At 51.2% G+C, this 14,476-nt stretch overlaps 1 protein-coding gene across 1 annotated transcript in view; it reads left to right on the forward strand.

Annotated features, from left to right (window-relative positions):
- Positions 1–761: 761 nt before the first annotated feature.
- Positions 762–14,476, forward strand: part of GDPD2 (glycerophosphodiester phosphodiesterase domain containing 2) — a 278,190-nt gene continuing 264,475 nt past the window's right edge. The window contains exon 1 of the mRNA XM_075322762.1: positions 762–846. The gene's annotated coding sequence lies outside the window, so the exon portion shown is untranslated. The remainder of the gene's footprint in view (positions 847–14,476) is intronic.

Here is a 14,476-nt window from a genome sequence, read left to right on the forward strand (position 1 = left end):
CAGACAGAGAGACCGACCGACGGACTCAGGGAGATTGACCGACATACACAGAAATAGAAAGAATAGCCGACATCACTAGAAATAAAAACACCAAACGGACACGGACTATAGGTAGATGCATACGTGTTTACTAACGTGTGTGCACGTACCCATAGACTTTCATTGTGTCCACGTGTGCGTGCTCCGTGCAGATAACGGACATGCATCCGTGCAAAACGCAAACACATACGGATCACGGACACGCACACACGGACATAATGAAATAACGCACGTGTGACCACAATCATAGATTAACATTGGTGCACGTTTGGCCGTGTCTCCGGTATATACGGAAACGGACCAAACACGCACGTGTATCACGGACGTGTGAAGGGGGCCTAAACAAGAGCTGCAGAGAATAAAGGGTGAATTCAAGAGGAACAAAAGTTAGAAAACAAAAAATAACAATGTAGGTGTGATTTATATGACAATACAGCACAGATAAACTCAAAAATTTTTGTTAAGCTAATGTCGGACAACTCCTTTAAGTATTTACCCCGGGCCTGGCCAGGCCCCCTCTCTTCACCGGGCCCCCTACACCAGGCACAGTAGTAATGCCCTGATGGCGGCCCTGCCTACATTGCTTCATTTATGACCAACCGGGAGCACACAAAATGTTGCAAGGCGCTAGGGCTGCTGCACCGCTCAGCGTCACCACTAGGTGGCGATATTCTAGCGGGGAATGTCGGGCGCTGCAGGGATGAGGAGAAAGTCTCTAAAGTGAGAGGAGATGAGGAGCCGCAGGTGACCCGGGTGAGGACGCAGGACGCCGCTGCTGGACTCCCAGGTCCGGACTTACTGAGGCAGGTATGTATGGCCGGGGAATGGATGGATGGCCTATGTATGTGTGAGAACATGTGCGCCTCTGCAGCCCGCCCCGGAATGGATGCACTGGGTCCCTGCAATGGTTCCGTAGCTCTGGGTTCGGATACAACCGAGCACAGCAGAGCATGGACAGGAGAGGAATCTGCGAGGAGAGCACAATAGAAGCGACTCCTCAGCCTAGAAGAGAAGCTGGAACTTTTCACAGAATCTGTTCACTGGGGGTCATGGGTGGAAAAGGTCCACTGACCTGTTGCCACCAATAAAGGTCCACTGACCTGCTGCCACCAATAAAGGTCCACTGACCCGCTGCCACCAATCTAAAGGTCCACTGACCTGCTGCCACCAATCTAAAGGTCCACTGACCTGCTGCCACCAATCTAAAGGTCCACTGACCTGCTGCCACCAATCTAAAGGTCCACTGACCTGCTGCCACCAATCTAAAGGTCCACTGACCTGCTGCCACCAATCTAAAGGTCCACTGACCTGCTGCCACCAATCTAAAGGTCCACTGACCTGCTGCCACCAATCTAAAGGTCCACTGACCTGCTGCCACCAATCTAAAGGTCCACTGACCTGCTGCCACCAATCTAAAGGTCCACTGACCTGCTGCCACCAATCTAAAGGTCCACTGACCTGCTGCCACCAATCTAAAGGTCCACTGACCTGCTGCCACCAATCTAAAGGTCCACTGACCTGCTGCCACCAATCTAAAGGTCCACTGACCTGCTACCACCAATCTAAAGGTCCACTGACCCGCTGCCACCAGTAGGGTGCGCTGACCTGCTGTCACCAGTACTGACCTGCTGTCACCAGTAAGGTGCGCTGAGCCGCTGTCGCACTGTAAGGTGCGCTGAGCCGCTGTCGCACTGTAAGGTGCGCTGAGCCGCTGTCGCACTGTAAGGTGCGCTGAGCCGCTGTCGCACTGTAAGGTGCGCTGAGCCGCTGTCGCACTGTAAGGTGCGCTGAGCCGCTGTCGCACTGTAAGGTGCGCTGAGCCGCTGTCGCACTGTAAGGTGCGCTGAGCCGCTGTCGCACTGTAAGGTGCGCTGAGCCGCTGTCACCGGTAAGGTGCGCTGAGCCGCTGTCACCGGTAAGGTGCGCTGAGCCGCTGTCACCGGTAAGGTGCGCTGAGCCGCTGTCACCGGTAGGCTCCGCAGTGTGCCTGCAGGAGGGAGAGAGCAGTGTGCTTGCAGGAGGGAGAGAGCAGTGTGCCTGCAGCAGGGAGAGAGCAGTGTGCCTGCAGCAGGGAGAGAGCAGTGTGCCTGCAGCAGGGAGAGAGCAGTGTGCTTGCAGCAGGGAGAGAGCAGTGTGCTTGCAGCAGGGAGAGAGCAGTGTGCTTGCAGCAGGGAGAGAGCAGTGTGCTTGCAGCAGGGAGAGAGCAGTGTGCCTGCAGGAAGGAGAGAGCAGTGTGCCTGCAGCAGGAGGGGGGGAGCAGTGTGCCTGCAGCAGGAGGGGGGGAGCAGTGTGCCTGCAGCAGGGGGGGGGGGAGCAGTGTGCCTGCAGCAGGAGGGGGGGAGCAGTGTGCCCTGCAGCAGGAGGGGGGGAGCAGTGTGCCCTGCAGCAGGAGGGGGGGGGAGCAGTGTGCCTGCAGCAGGAGGGGGGGGGAGCAGTGTGCCTGCAGCAGGAGGGGGGGGGGAGCAGTGTGCCTGCAGCAGGAGGGGGGGGGGAGCAGTGTGCCTGCAGCAGGAGGGGGGGGGGAGCAGTGTGCCTGCAGCAGGAGGGGGGGGGGAGCAGTGTGCCTGCAGCAGGAGGGGGGGGGGAGCAGTGTGCCTGCAGCAGGAGAGGAGAGCAGTGTGCCTGCAGGAGGAGAGAGCAGTGTGCTTGCAGGGGAGAGTCCAGGACTTGTCTTCTCAGGTCCCCCCTGTGCCTTAAAAGCAGACAAACAGGGGAGTCAGAGAAAGCAGCCAGAGGAGCTCTCAGGCTCTGGTGCTGCAATGCTGCCAGCCTGTGCCCTCAGCGCCCCGCCAGCCTGTGCCCTCAGTGCCCCCCCAGTGCTGCCAACCTGTGCCCTCAGCACCCCACCAGCCTGTGTCCTCAGTGCCTCCCAGTGCTGCTAGCTTGTGCCCTCATTGCCCCCCAGTTCTGCCAGCCTGTGCCCTCAGCGCCCCTCAGCCTGTGCCCTCAGCGCCACGCCAGCCTGTGCCCTCAGCGCCCCACCAGCCTGTGCCCTTAGTGCCCCAAGTGCTGCTAGCCTGTGCCCTCAGCGCCCCACCAGCCTGTGCCCTCAGTGCTCTCCGCAGTGCTGCCAGCATGTGCCCTCAGTGCCCCCCGCAGTGCCGCCAGCATGGGCCCTCAGCGCTCTCCCGCAGTGCTGCCAGCTTATACCTTAAGCACCCTCCAGTGCTGCCAGCTTGGGCCCTCAGCGTCTTCCATCGCTGCCAGCCTCTGCGCTAAGCATCCCTAGGGCCAGTATGTATGCCCCAGAGGCCACCACTGTCAGTATGTAGGCTCCACAGGCCCCAGTAATGTGTATGTATAGGAAATCGTTGCAATGCAGACAATTCATTCCACAACTTGTTACATGTCCCATCCTTGTCCCCTGTTGTGCCATTCCACACATGCACAAACTCACACAAACACACACACAAGCACGCACGCACACGCACATATTATATGCTCACCTTAACTTCCGTTCCATCGCCGGCCTTCTGGGACTTGCTGTTCGCTAGCATGGGCTGTGTGTCGGGTGCCATGATGACGAGGGAGGAACTTCCGCACCCAGAGCGCTGACGTCAAAGGCAGGAGTCTCTGATTGGTCAGTGCGCTGCGTTTGAGTAGCGTCTGACAGCGGAAGTTCCTGCTTCGTCGCCGATGGTTACCGATACACAGCGTGGAGCGGCGAACTACAGGACCCAGGAGGCCGGCGATGGAACGGAAGGTACACATGTTATGCTCACCTTACCTTCTGTTCCATCGCCGGCCTCCTGGGTCTTGTAGTTCGCCGCGAGGATTCCTTCCTCGTCGCGATGCATGGGCGAACTACAACTATGTGCGCACGTTGCGTTTTTTCCCCGCATTAACGCTGCGTTTTGAACTGCAGCATTTCAGTGCCAAATTGCATGTGTTCTGCTCCCCCAGCAAAGTCTGAGAAGTCCGAAAATTCAATGCGCACGCTGCATTTGTAAACGCAGCGATTTGGATGCCAAAAATCGCTACGGAAAAAAACCCAGCATGTCACTTCTTTTGTGCGTTGTAGCTGCGTTCTCCTCATTGAAAAATCATATGATATGGGTCAAAACGCAACCAAAATGCACTTGGACTGTATTTTTGTTGCGTTCCGCATGCTTTTTTGACAAACAAAATGCAGGTCTTTTCAGTCTCTCTCTGTCAATGTCGGTCGGTTGGTCTCTTTCTCTGTCAGTTGGTCGCTCTGTCACTCTCTGTCCGTTGGTCGGTCTCTCTCTGTGTCTTTCTCTCTGTCCGTCGGTCAGTCTCTCCCCCTCTCTCATACTCACCTATCACGGGCGAGGCACTGCACGGCTGTCACACTGCTCTGGCGGCTTTTCCTCTTTTGAAAATGCTGGTCGCTCATTATTCCATCTCATATTCCCTGCTTTCCCCGCCCACCGGCGCCTAAGTTTGGTTGCAGTTAGACACACCCCCACACTAAGTGACAGCTGTGTCACTGCAACCAATCACAGCCACCGGTGGGTGGGTCTATATCATGCAGTAAAATAAATAAATAATCTTAAAAAAACTGTCCCCCGCCCAATTTTGATACCAGCCAGGGTAAAGCCACACGGCTGAAGGCTGGTATTCTCAGGATGGGGAGCTCCATGTTATGGGGAGCCCCCCAGCCTAACAATATCAGCCAGCAGCCGCCCGGAATTGCCGCATCTATTAGATTCGACAGTCCTGGGACTCTACCCGGCTCATCTCGAATTGCCATGATGTGGTGGCAATCGGGGTAATAAGGCATTAATGGCAGCCCATAGCTGCCACTAAGTCCTAGGTTAATCATGGCAGGCGTCTCCCCGAGATATCTACTATAATTAACCTGTAAGTTAAAGAAAATAAACACATACACCCAAAAATCCTTTATTTGGAATAAAAGACAAAAAAACACCTCTTTCACCATTTTATTAAATCCCCAAATACCCCTCCAGGTCCGACGTAATCCACATGAGGTCCCGGGACGCATCCAGCCCTGCTACATGAAGCGGACAGGAGCGGCCACAGACCACGATTGCTCTCTGTCAGCTCCACGCAGCAACTGAAGTGAGCCGCACGATCAGCGATGACATCACTCAGGTTACCCGCGGCCACTGCTGGATCCTCCAACTGTGACAGCAAGTCGCCCGAGTGACTGAAGTGAGCTGCGCGATCAGCGATGACATCACAGGTGAGTTGCGGTCTCAGGTGGAGGACTCCAGCTGGCCGCGGGTAACCTGAGTGACGGCACCGCTGATGGCGCTGCTCACTTCAGTCACTCAGGGGATTTGCGGTCACCGGTGCGTCCTTCAAGGGTGACCGCTAACCAGGATGCGATACACAGAGCCGCGGCATGACAATGAAGTCGGGTGAAGTTCATCTGACTTCATTCTCATCTCGCAACTCTGTCTGTGTCTGCTGTCAGCGGGCATGTAGCAGAGCTGAATTGACTGGGAACGCACTGTCAAAAATGCATCCAAAACGCATGAGTTTTGGGTGCATTTTTTTTTTTTTTTTTTTTTTTTTACAAACGCAGTGTTTACATTTGTCCAGTCTGCCAGAGGGTGTGTTCTTTTCCGCAATGCACAGAACGCAACGTGCGCACATACCAAGCTGAGGTCACACTGGCATATCACATGTGATGTGATATGCTAATGACCCTCGGCTCCTGCTGTGCTGTGAGCCTGAGCCATTACACTGTCATCTGATACTGCCGTCGGATCACAGCTGAGGAGGAGAGGGAGGGATTAAGGATCTCAGGCGTTCAGTTGGGATGAGCCCTGGGCTATGCTATCTTTCTAAAGGCGACTGGATCAGCGGACGAGAGCACCCACTGACCCCCGTGTCTCCACAGGAGAGCACCCACTGACCCCCGTGTCTCCACAGGAGAGCACCCACTGACCCCCGTGTCTCCACAGGAGAGCACCCACTGACCCCCGTGTCTCCACAGGAGAGCACCCACTGACCCCCGTGTCTCCACAGGAGAGCACCCACTGACCCCCGTGTCTCCACAGGAGAGCACCCACTGACCCCCGTGTCTCCACAGGAGAGCACCCACTGACCCCCGTGTCTCCACAGGAGAGCACCCACTGACCCCCGTGTCTCCACAATTGGAACAATCAGAACAGTAAGTTGCCTGTATTCACTAATTCCTCCCATTAACCAAAAGCACAGTATTATTACAGATATTTTATCTAATAGAGCGGATCTGTCATGAAGTCTGCAGTTTTGTACATGGGGCAGATTTTAAGGGGACAGAATTTTGTGATTTAAAATATTCTAGTTTAAAAGTAACATGGCCAAGTTTGCATTTATATTTTAATTTACTACTTAGAAATAAATCTATGTACCGTATTTTTCGTTTTATGAGGCACACCGGATTATAAGACGCACCCCAAATTTAGAGCTAAAAAAAGGTAAAAAAAAAAAAATGGGGTCCGTCTTATAATCCGGTGTTCTCTTACCGGAGGGGGCCAGCAGTGGTGGTGAAGCGGGGCCACAGGAGGCAGAGGTTGTGCTGGCAGCCACGGCGGGTTAGTAGTGTCAGCCGCAGCGGGTCCGTGGTGGGAGCCGCGGCGGCTCCGTGGCAGCGGGTGACAGGTGGAGCAGGCCGGTGAAGTAAGTGTCTCAGTGTGTCCGCGGTCCCACTTCAAATGATGGCGCCTGGAGCGGCACATGCGCAGATGGAGCGCGCATCCAAGAGATCCATCTGCGCACGCGCTGACTACCGGCGCCATCATTTGAAACTGGGACCGCGGACACACTGGGATACCTGCCGCACAGCCGCCCGACATGCACGGAGAGCCAGCCGGCACCAACTGGCACCGAGCTGCCCGCCCGCACGTACAGAGAGGCAGCTGGCACCGACGGGTACCTGGCTGCCCGCACGCACAGAGAGGCAGCCTGCACCGACGGGCACCCGGCTGCCCGCACGCACGTACAAAGATGCAGCCGGCACCATTGGGCACCCGGCTGCCCGCCCGCACGCACATCCGCCCGCCTGCACGTACAGAAAGGCAGCCGGCACCAACGGGCACCCGGCTGTCTGCACGCAGCCACAGGCACCCGGCCACCAGAACTCACCCAGTCGCTGCACAAACAGCACCCCGGTAAGCTGTATTCGGATCTTAAGATGCACCCCTCATTTTCCTCCCAAATTTTTGGGAGGAAAAGTGCGTCTTATAATCTGAAAAATACGGTATATTTTTTTAATTATTGTTTCTAAAACAATGATTGTCATTGCTGACTAGGTGTGGTAAGAGGCGTGGCCATGGGCGTGGCCTAAAAAATTGCCGCGCCGCAAACTTTGTCCCTCTTTCCGTTCTTTAAAAGTTGGGAGGTATGGTAGATGTAATAAATACATTTGTGGAACGTGTTGGCTTTTGTATGAATAGCGTTAATCTTCATTCCGTCATTTTAGAAAAAGTACATCGTGCATGACAAACACCCAGAAAGTGAACGGCCCCTACTATAGTCATATGTTGAACTCATTTCAGCTTTTTGTTTATTAGGTCTCATCTATTTCCTTTTAGAGCCTGAGGCGACAGCCCGTAGTTATGTCACGCCTCCCACCCCTCCTTCTTGTTATTTATATGATATTTTATAGTTATTTTGCATGTGCCAGACATTGGATGTTGTAGCTCTGTAGTATAAGGTGGTTTGTTTTGCTTTGTGTTTGATTTACAATCAGTGTCTTGCTTTTGCAATGTATCATAATCTATAGATTAGCGATAATGGGGAAAATAGTGCATCGCAAGTAAGAAACCACATTAACTTCTAGATCTAAAGGGGATGTTAGAATAGTATTACCTGGTGTACTGTGCTTTTGCCTTGGATCTCTTGATTTACATTTCCCAACTTTATATGCTATTGTAGTTTCATACTTTGTAAGGTTGAAGGTAGACTGAAGTGCATCGAGTTCAACCTATAGCCAAACATGTAGATTCAGAGGAAGACAAAAACACCATGGGGCAGACACTAATAGCCCCACATTAGTGGAAAAAATGCTTCCCGACCTACATATATCAATCAGACCAGGTCCCTTGATCAACGCCCCATCACAGAATCTTGTGCCAGTAAGGGCGCTCTCACACATCCGGTGTTCCGCAGGTTTGCCGGTTTCGGCGCACACCAGTACAGTGTATACAGTACAGTGGCAGCGCAACAAGCTCCTGTCACATGCTGTCATGTGATAGATGAGGGAAAACGGGTTTGATGCTGCGCTAAAAACCACAAATCCAGGAGGTGCGATGAAATCCTTTCCTTTATTTGCACGGGTTTGACCCGTGCAAATAAAGGAAAGGATTTCATCGCACCTCCTGGATTTGTGGTTTTTAGCGCAGCATCAAACCCGTTTTCCCTCATCCATCTTGTGATCTACTTTTTAGTCGGGGCTGCGGCTGACCACTATATGCACTTTCTGCTTAAACGCTCGCAGAGGAGTTGTGCCTGTCACAACTGAAACAGGTGAGTACCTGCCTCTTTACATACATTCTCTTGTCTACCAGATAAGACCCTATTTTGCGCTTCTCTCCTCCACAGTTTTCCTGATATGCTGTCATGTGACCAGAGCATGTGACCCGGAGGTTACAGCGCCGCCTTTGTACTGTATACACTGGACTGGCATGCACTGGAACCGGCAAACCGTTGAAAAGCCGGATGTGTGAAAGCGCCCTTACCTGTAATAAATTTTTCAAACAAGGCGTCCAGGCATCTATTGAATTTTAGTAGTGAATAAACCAGTACAACATTATGTGGCAGACAGCTCCATAGTTTCACTGCTCTTACAGTAAAGAATCTGCGTCTGTGATTATGATGAAGTCTTCTTTCCTCCAGGCGCAGCTGATGCCCCCTTGTTCCTGTCACAGGCCTATGTTTAGAACATCATTAGAAAAATCTCTGTACCGTCTCTTCATATATAGTGGCATGCAAAACCTTGGGCATCCCTGGTCAAAGTTATTGTGAACAGTTAAACAAGAGTCACATTTCCTTTGTATTTTAGGCCAAAAATATACATATATTTTAATCTTTTAAATTTTTGAATTAATAAAAAAGAAAATTGGTGCAAAAGTTTGGGCACCCTGCATAGTTAGTACATAGTAGTACCCCCTTTTGCAAGTATCACAGCTTGTAAACACTTTTTGTAACCAGCCAAGAGTCTTACAATTCTTGTTTGAGGGATTTTCATTGATTCTTCAAAAGGTGCATGCTGAAAGTTTCACAATGGTCCTCACAGTCCCCTGATATAAACATCATTGAAAATCTGTGGCTAGAGCTCAAAAGAGCAGTGCATGCAAGACGAGCCAGGAATCTCACAGAACTGGTAGACTTTTCCAGAAGAATAGATGAAAATCCCCCATCAACCCTTTTTTTTTTTGTTTTATTTAAAAATGTAAAGACTAAAATATATTTTTTTTTGTCTAAAATACAAAGGAAATATATCATCTTTAACTTTCTGCCTTTTAGAGATCATTTAATTTTCAACTTGCTGTTCGCACTAACAGTAATTTTGCCCAGACTTTTTTATGCCACTGTATGTGAACATTGTAATAAGATCGCCCCTAAGCCTTCATTTTTCCAAACTGAATAATCTTAAGTTTGATAACCTGTCTTGGTATTGCAGTCCACCCATTCCCTTAAAAGGAATCTGTCACCATATTTTTGCCACCTATTCTGAGAGCAGCATAGCGTAGGGGCAGAGACCCTGATTCCAGTGGCGTTTTAATTACTGGCCTGCTTAGTGTGGTTTTGATAAAATCACTGTTTAATCAGCAGTAGTTTATCATTAGAGGACTACTTGGCATGCTGCTGGTAGTCCAGCATCTTCATGAGCTCCTGTATCTCTGCTAGATCTGCAGCAGATAAAACATTGATTTTATCAAACAGCTCAGTAAGTGACACATCACTGGAATCAGGGTCTCTTCCCCTATGTTATGCTTCTATGTACCCACCCTTTGTTCATCTACTACGCCTTAGAACAAAACTGTACACAGTATTTTAAGTGTGCTTGCAGTGACTTATATGGAGGCAAAACTATGTTCTCGTCATGAGCATCTATGCCTCTTTGAATGTATCCCATTATTTTATTAGCCTTGGCAGCAGGTGCCTGACACTGGTAACTAAAATTGAGTTTGTCGTCCACCCATACACTCAAGTCTTTTTCAGTGACCATTTTACTCAGTGTTTTATAATTTAATACATAATTATAGATATTTCCTCTGCTAAATGTATAACCTTGAATTTTTGTACATTAAACATCAATTGCCATTTCTCAGCCCAAGCCTTCAGCTTACATAAATCCTTCTTCTGTAATGCTATTGTAGCCTCTGTGTTGATTACCCTGCAGAGTTTAGTATCATCTGCATATTGATTACCCTGCAGAGTTTAGTATCATCTGCATATATTCAAAATTTACTCTGTATATCCACTACAAGGTCATTAATACATGTTAAAAAGAAGAGGGTCCAATACTGACCCTGGTGGTATTCAACTGATAACTGTGACCCAATCTGGCTGTGTTCCATTAATAACCACCTTTGTTTCCCATCATTGAGCCAGTTGTTAATCCAGTTACAAATATTTTCCACTATTCCCGTTAGTCTCATTTTATGTACCAACGTTTTTGTGGCACCATCGCCGAGTCCATATAGACAACAGCCACTGCGTTTCCCTTATCCAGTGAGGAAATGAATTCCTCATAGAAGCTGATCAGGTTAGTTTGACAGGACTGATCCATCGTAAACTAATGTTGATACTGTGTTGTTATGAGGCTATTCTTATTCAGATACTCCAGGATAGCATCTCTTAGGAACCCCTCAAGGATTTTACCCACAGTAGAGGTTAATCTTACTGGTCTATAATTTCCCAACTCAGATGTTGTCCACTATTGAATATTAGCACAATATTTACTATGCGCCAGTCCTGTGATACCTGTTGTTATGGAATCTGTGAATATGAAAAATAAGTTTCTCTATCACCATACTTAATTCCTGCAGTACTCGGGGAGGGGGGGGGTGCCATCAGGGCTCGGGGATTTGTCTACTTTAGTGATTTTGAAGCAGTGCTTTACTTCCTGCTGGATTAAGCAGGTGACATTTAATGGGGAATTTATGGTATCCTTGATCATATCACCTGTCATGGGATTTTCTTGTGTAAATACTGTAGAGAAAAAGTTGCTTAGCAGATTGGCCTTTCCCTCATCCTCATCCTCTTCCACTAATCTAGCTTTTGTTCTATAGGCTGAATAAAAAAAAAACTGCATGCAGGAAACTACCATATTTCCTTGAAAATAAGACACTGTCATATATTTTTTTGCCCCTAAAAAACCGCTAGGGCTTATTTTCAGGGTAGGGCTTATTCTTGGGGAAACATGGTTGGGGGAAAGTTTACCCCCCACAAAAAATACAGATCCCCATTCCCAGGATCGTCATACTTACCAGATCCCGGGCATCTGGGTGGCTCCCTTGTCTTCCTGAGATCTTTGACGAGAGCTCCCAGCAGGAATGCCCACAGTCCTCCCCTCCTACTGGCCAACACTCACACATCAGATCGCACACACACTCATGAAATCGCACATACAATCGCGTGCGCACACTCACCACATCCTGTGATACCATTTTTTCCAACCAGCAGGGGTCTCTCTGCTCTCTTGTCTCTATGATGCATTCCACCGCTGGGTCCTCCATGCGTTCCACCCGCAGGTCTTGGTACTCCACTACACAGCATCCCAGGCCCTTATGCCGTCCAGAAGCCATCAATATCACTGGTTGTGGTGAGTGTGTGTGATCTGAGGTGTGTGGGTGTGCATTCTGATGTGTGTGGGTGTTATTTTCGGGGAAACATGTAGCTTTAAGAAGTCTATTAAACCTTACTTGATCAAAAAATAAATGACATCAACCAAAGCAAGTGTGCAAATCGCCTGCATGTGGTCACGTGTTCACTGACTCACACAAGGAGTAGATGGGAAGAGTGTACATTGTACACTGTCATGATTCGGCAGTCTGCAGTGATGTGGATTGAATGTAAACTGTTTAGAAGACCAGAGGAAACCCTGTAAAGCATTTACAGGAGTTTTGTGGGATTATTTTGGATTGTGATGTTTTTATTTCCTTAAAGGGAATCTGACAGATGAGAGATATATATATATATATATATATATATATATATATATATATATATATCTATATATATAATTGCCTTATTCTGTCTGTCTGTCTGTCTATCTGTCTGTCTGTCATGCTCCGAAATTGTGTCCTTACGGTGACACAAAGCTGATTGGCCGCTGGGCTCGCCATGGCCCCGCCCCCCCACACGGATTGGCCTCTCGCCCCGGCTCTCTGCAGGCCCCGCCCCCCTCACGCAATCCACGCTCGTTCTGGCCCAACTGACACGGAGCCCCGATTCCCAGGTGAGTACACACACACATCAGATCACACTCACTCTCACACTCACATCCACACATCACAACATGCTGGGATATCGCTTGCTTCTACACCGGCTGCGTCAGGATCCCGGCAGCGCCAGACATAACCTTGCGATGCTGGGATCTTCACGGAGGCCGTGAAAGCTGGTAACCATTATACACATCGGGTAACTAAGGTCCCTTAGTTACCCGATGTGTATCATAGTTACCAGTGTACACCGGCTCACACTCACTCTCACACACACCTCACACACACATCACATCCACACATCAAGGTCCTGCAGCGCCGGAAAATACAGACACATAACAGCACACACATACACACACACATAACAGCACACACAAATCAGATCACACTCACACACACACACATCACATCGCATCCACATACTCACAACATCCTGGGATATCGCTTGCTTCTCGGCCTCGATACTGTGCTGTTGTGATCTTCCAGGACCTGCCGGAGGATCACATGGCCAGAAGCATGTGATATCCCCGGATGTTGTGAGTATAAGCGCGTATGTGCGATATCGTCAGTGTCTGTGTGTGTGAGTGGATGCGATCGGGTGTGTGTGAGTGTATGCGATCGGGTGTGTGTGAGTGGATGCCATCGGGTGTGTGTGAGTGGATGCGATCGGGTGTGTGTGAGTGGATGCGATCGGGTGTGTGTGAGTGGATGCGATCGGGTGTGTGTGAGTGGATGCGATCGGGTGTGTGTGAGTGGATGCGATCGGGTGTGTGAGTGTCGGCAGAGGAGCACGGCGTGCTGGAGGAGGCTGGGAGCAGAGAGGCTGATCATGGGGAAGGCTGGGAGGAGAGAGGCTGATGGTGGGGGAGGCTGGGACGAGGGAGGCTGATGCTGGTGGAGGCTGATGCTTGGGGAGGCTGGGAGCGGAAGGCTGATGCTGAGGGAGGCTGGGAGAGGGACGCTGGGAGGAAGGAGGCTGGGAGGAGAGAGGCTGATCCTGGGGAAGGCTGGGAAGGGGAGGCTGATGCTGGGGGAGGCTGGAAGGAGAGAGGCTGGAAGGAGAGAGGCTGATGCATGGGGAGGCTGATGCTGGGGGAGGCTGGAAGGAGAGAGGCTAATGCTGGTGGAGGCTGATGCTTGGGGAGGCTGATGCTGGGGGAGACTGGGAGGGGAAGGCTGATGCTGAGGGAGGCTGGGAGGAAGGAGGCTGGGAGGAGAGAGGCTGATCCTGGGGAAGACTGGGAACGGGAGGCTGATGCTGAGGGAGGCTGGAAGGAGAGAAGCTGATGCTGGGGGAGGCTGGAAGGAGAGAGGCTGATGCTGGTGGAGGCTGATGCTTGGGGAGGCTGATGCTGGGGGAGACTGGGAGCGGAAGGCTGATGCTGAGGGAGGCTGGGAGAGGGAGGCTGGGAGGAAGGAGGCTGGGAGGAGAGAGGCTGATCCTGGGGAAGGCTGGGAAGGGGAGGCTGATGCTGGGGGAGGCTGGAAGGAGAGAGGCTGATGCTGGTGGAGGCTGATGCATGGAGAGGCTGATGCTGGGGGAGACTGGGAGCAGAAGGCTGATGCTGAGGGAGGCTGGGAGGAAGGAGGCTGGGAGGAGAGAGGCTGATCCTGGGGAAGGCTGGGAAGGTGAGGCTGATGCTGAGGGAAGCTGGAAGGAGAGAGGCTGATGCTGGGGGAGGCTGGAAGGAGAGAGGCTGAGGCTGGGAGGAGAGAGGCTGATGCTGGGGAAGGCTGATGCTGAGGGAGGCTGGGAGGGGAAAGCTGATGCTGGGGAAGGCTGGGAGGACGGAGGCTGGGAGGAGAGAGGCTGATCCTGGGAAGGCTGGGAGAGGGAGGCTGATGCTGGAGGAGGCTGGAAGGAGAGAGGCTGATGCTGGCGGAGGCTGATGCTGGGGAGGCTGGGAGAGGGAGGCTGATGCTGAGGGAGGCTGGGAGGAGGGAGGCTGGGAGAGGTAGGCTGAGAGAAGAGAGGCTGATACACACACACACACACACACACACACACACACACACACACACACACACACACACACACACACACACACACACACACACACACACACACACAC

The sequence above is a fragment of the Anomaloglossus baeobatrachus genome, chromosome 9 (assembly GCF_048569485.1).
Source record: "Anomaloglossus baeobatrachus isolate aAnoBae1 chromosome 9, aAnoBae1.hap1, whole genome shotgun sequence".
NCBI lineage: Eukaryota > Metazoa > Chordata > Amphibia > Anura > Aromobatidae > Anomaloglossus > Anomaloglossus baeobatrachus.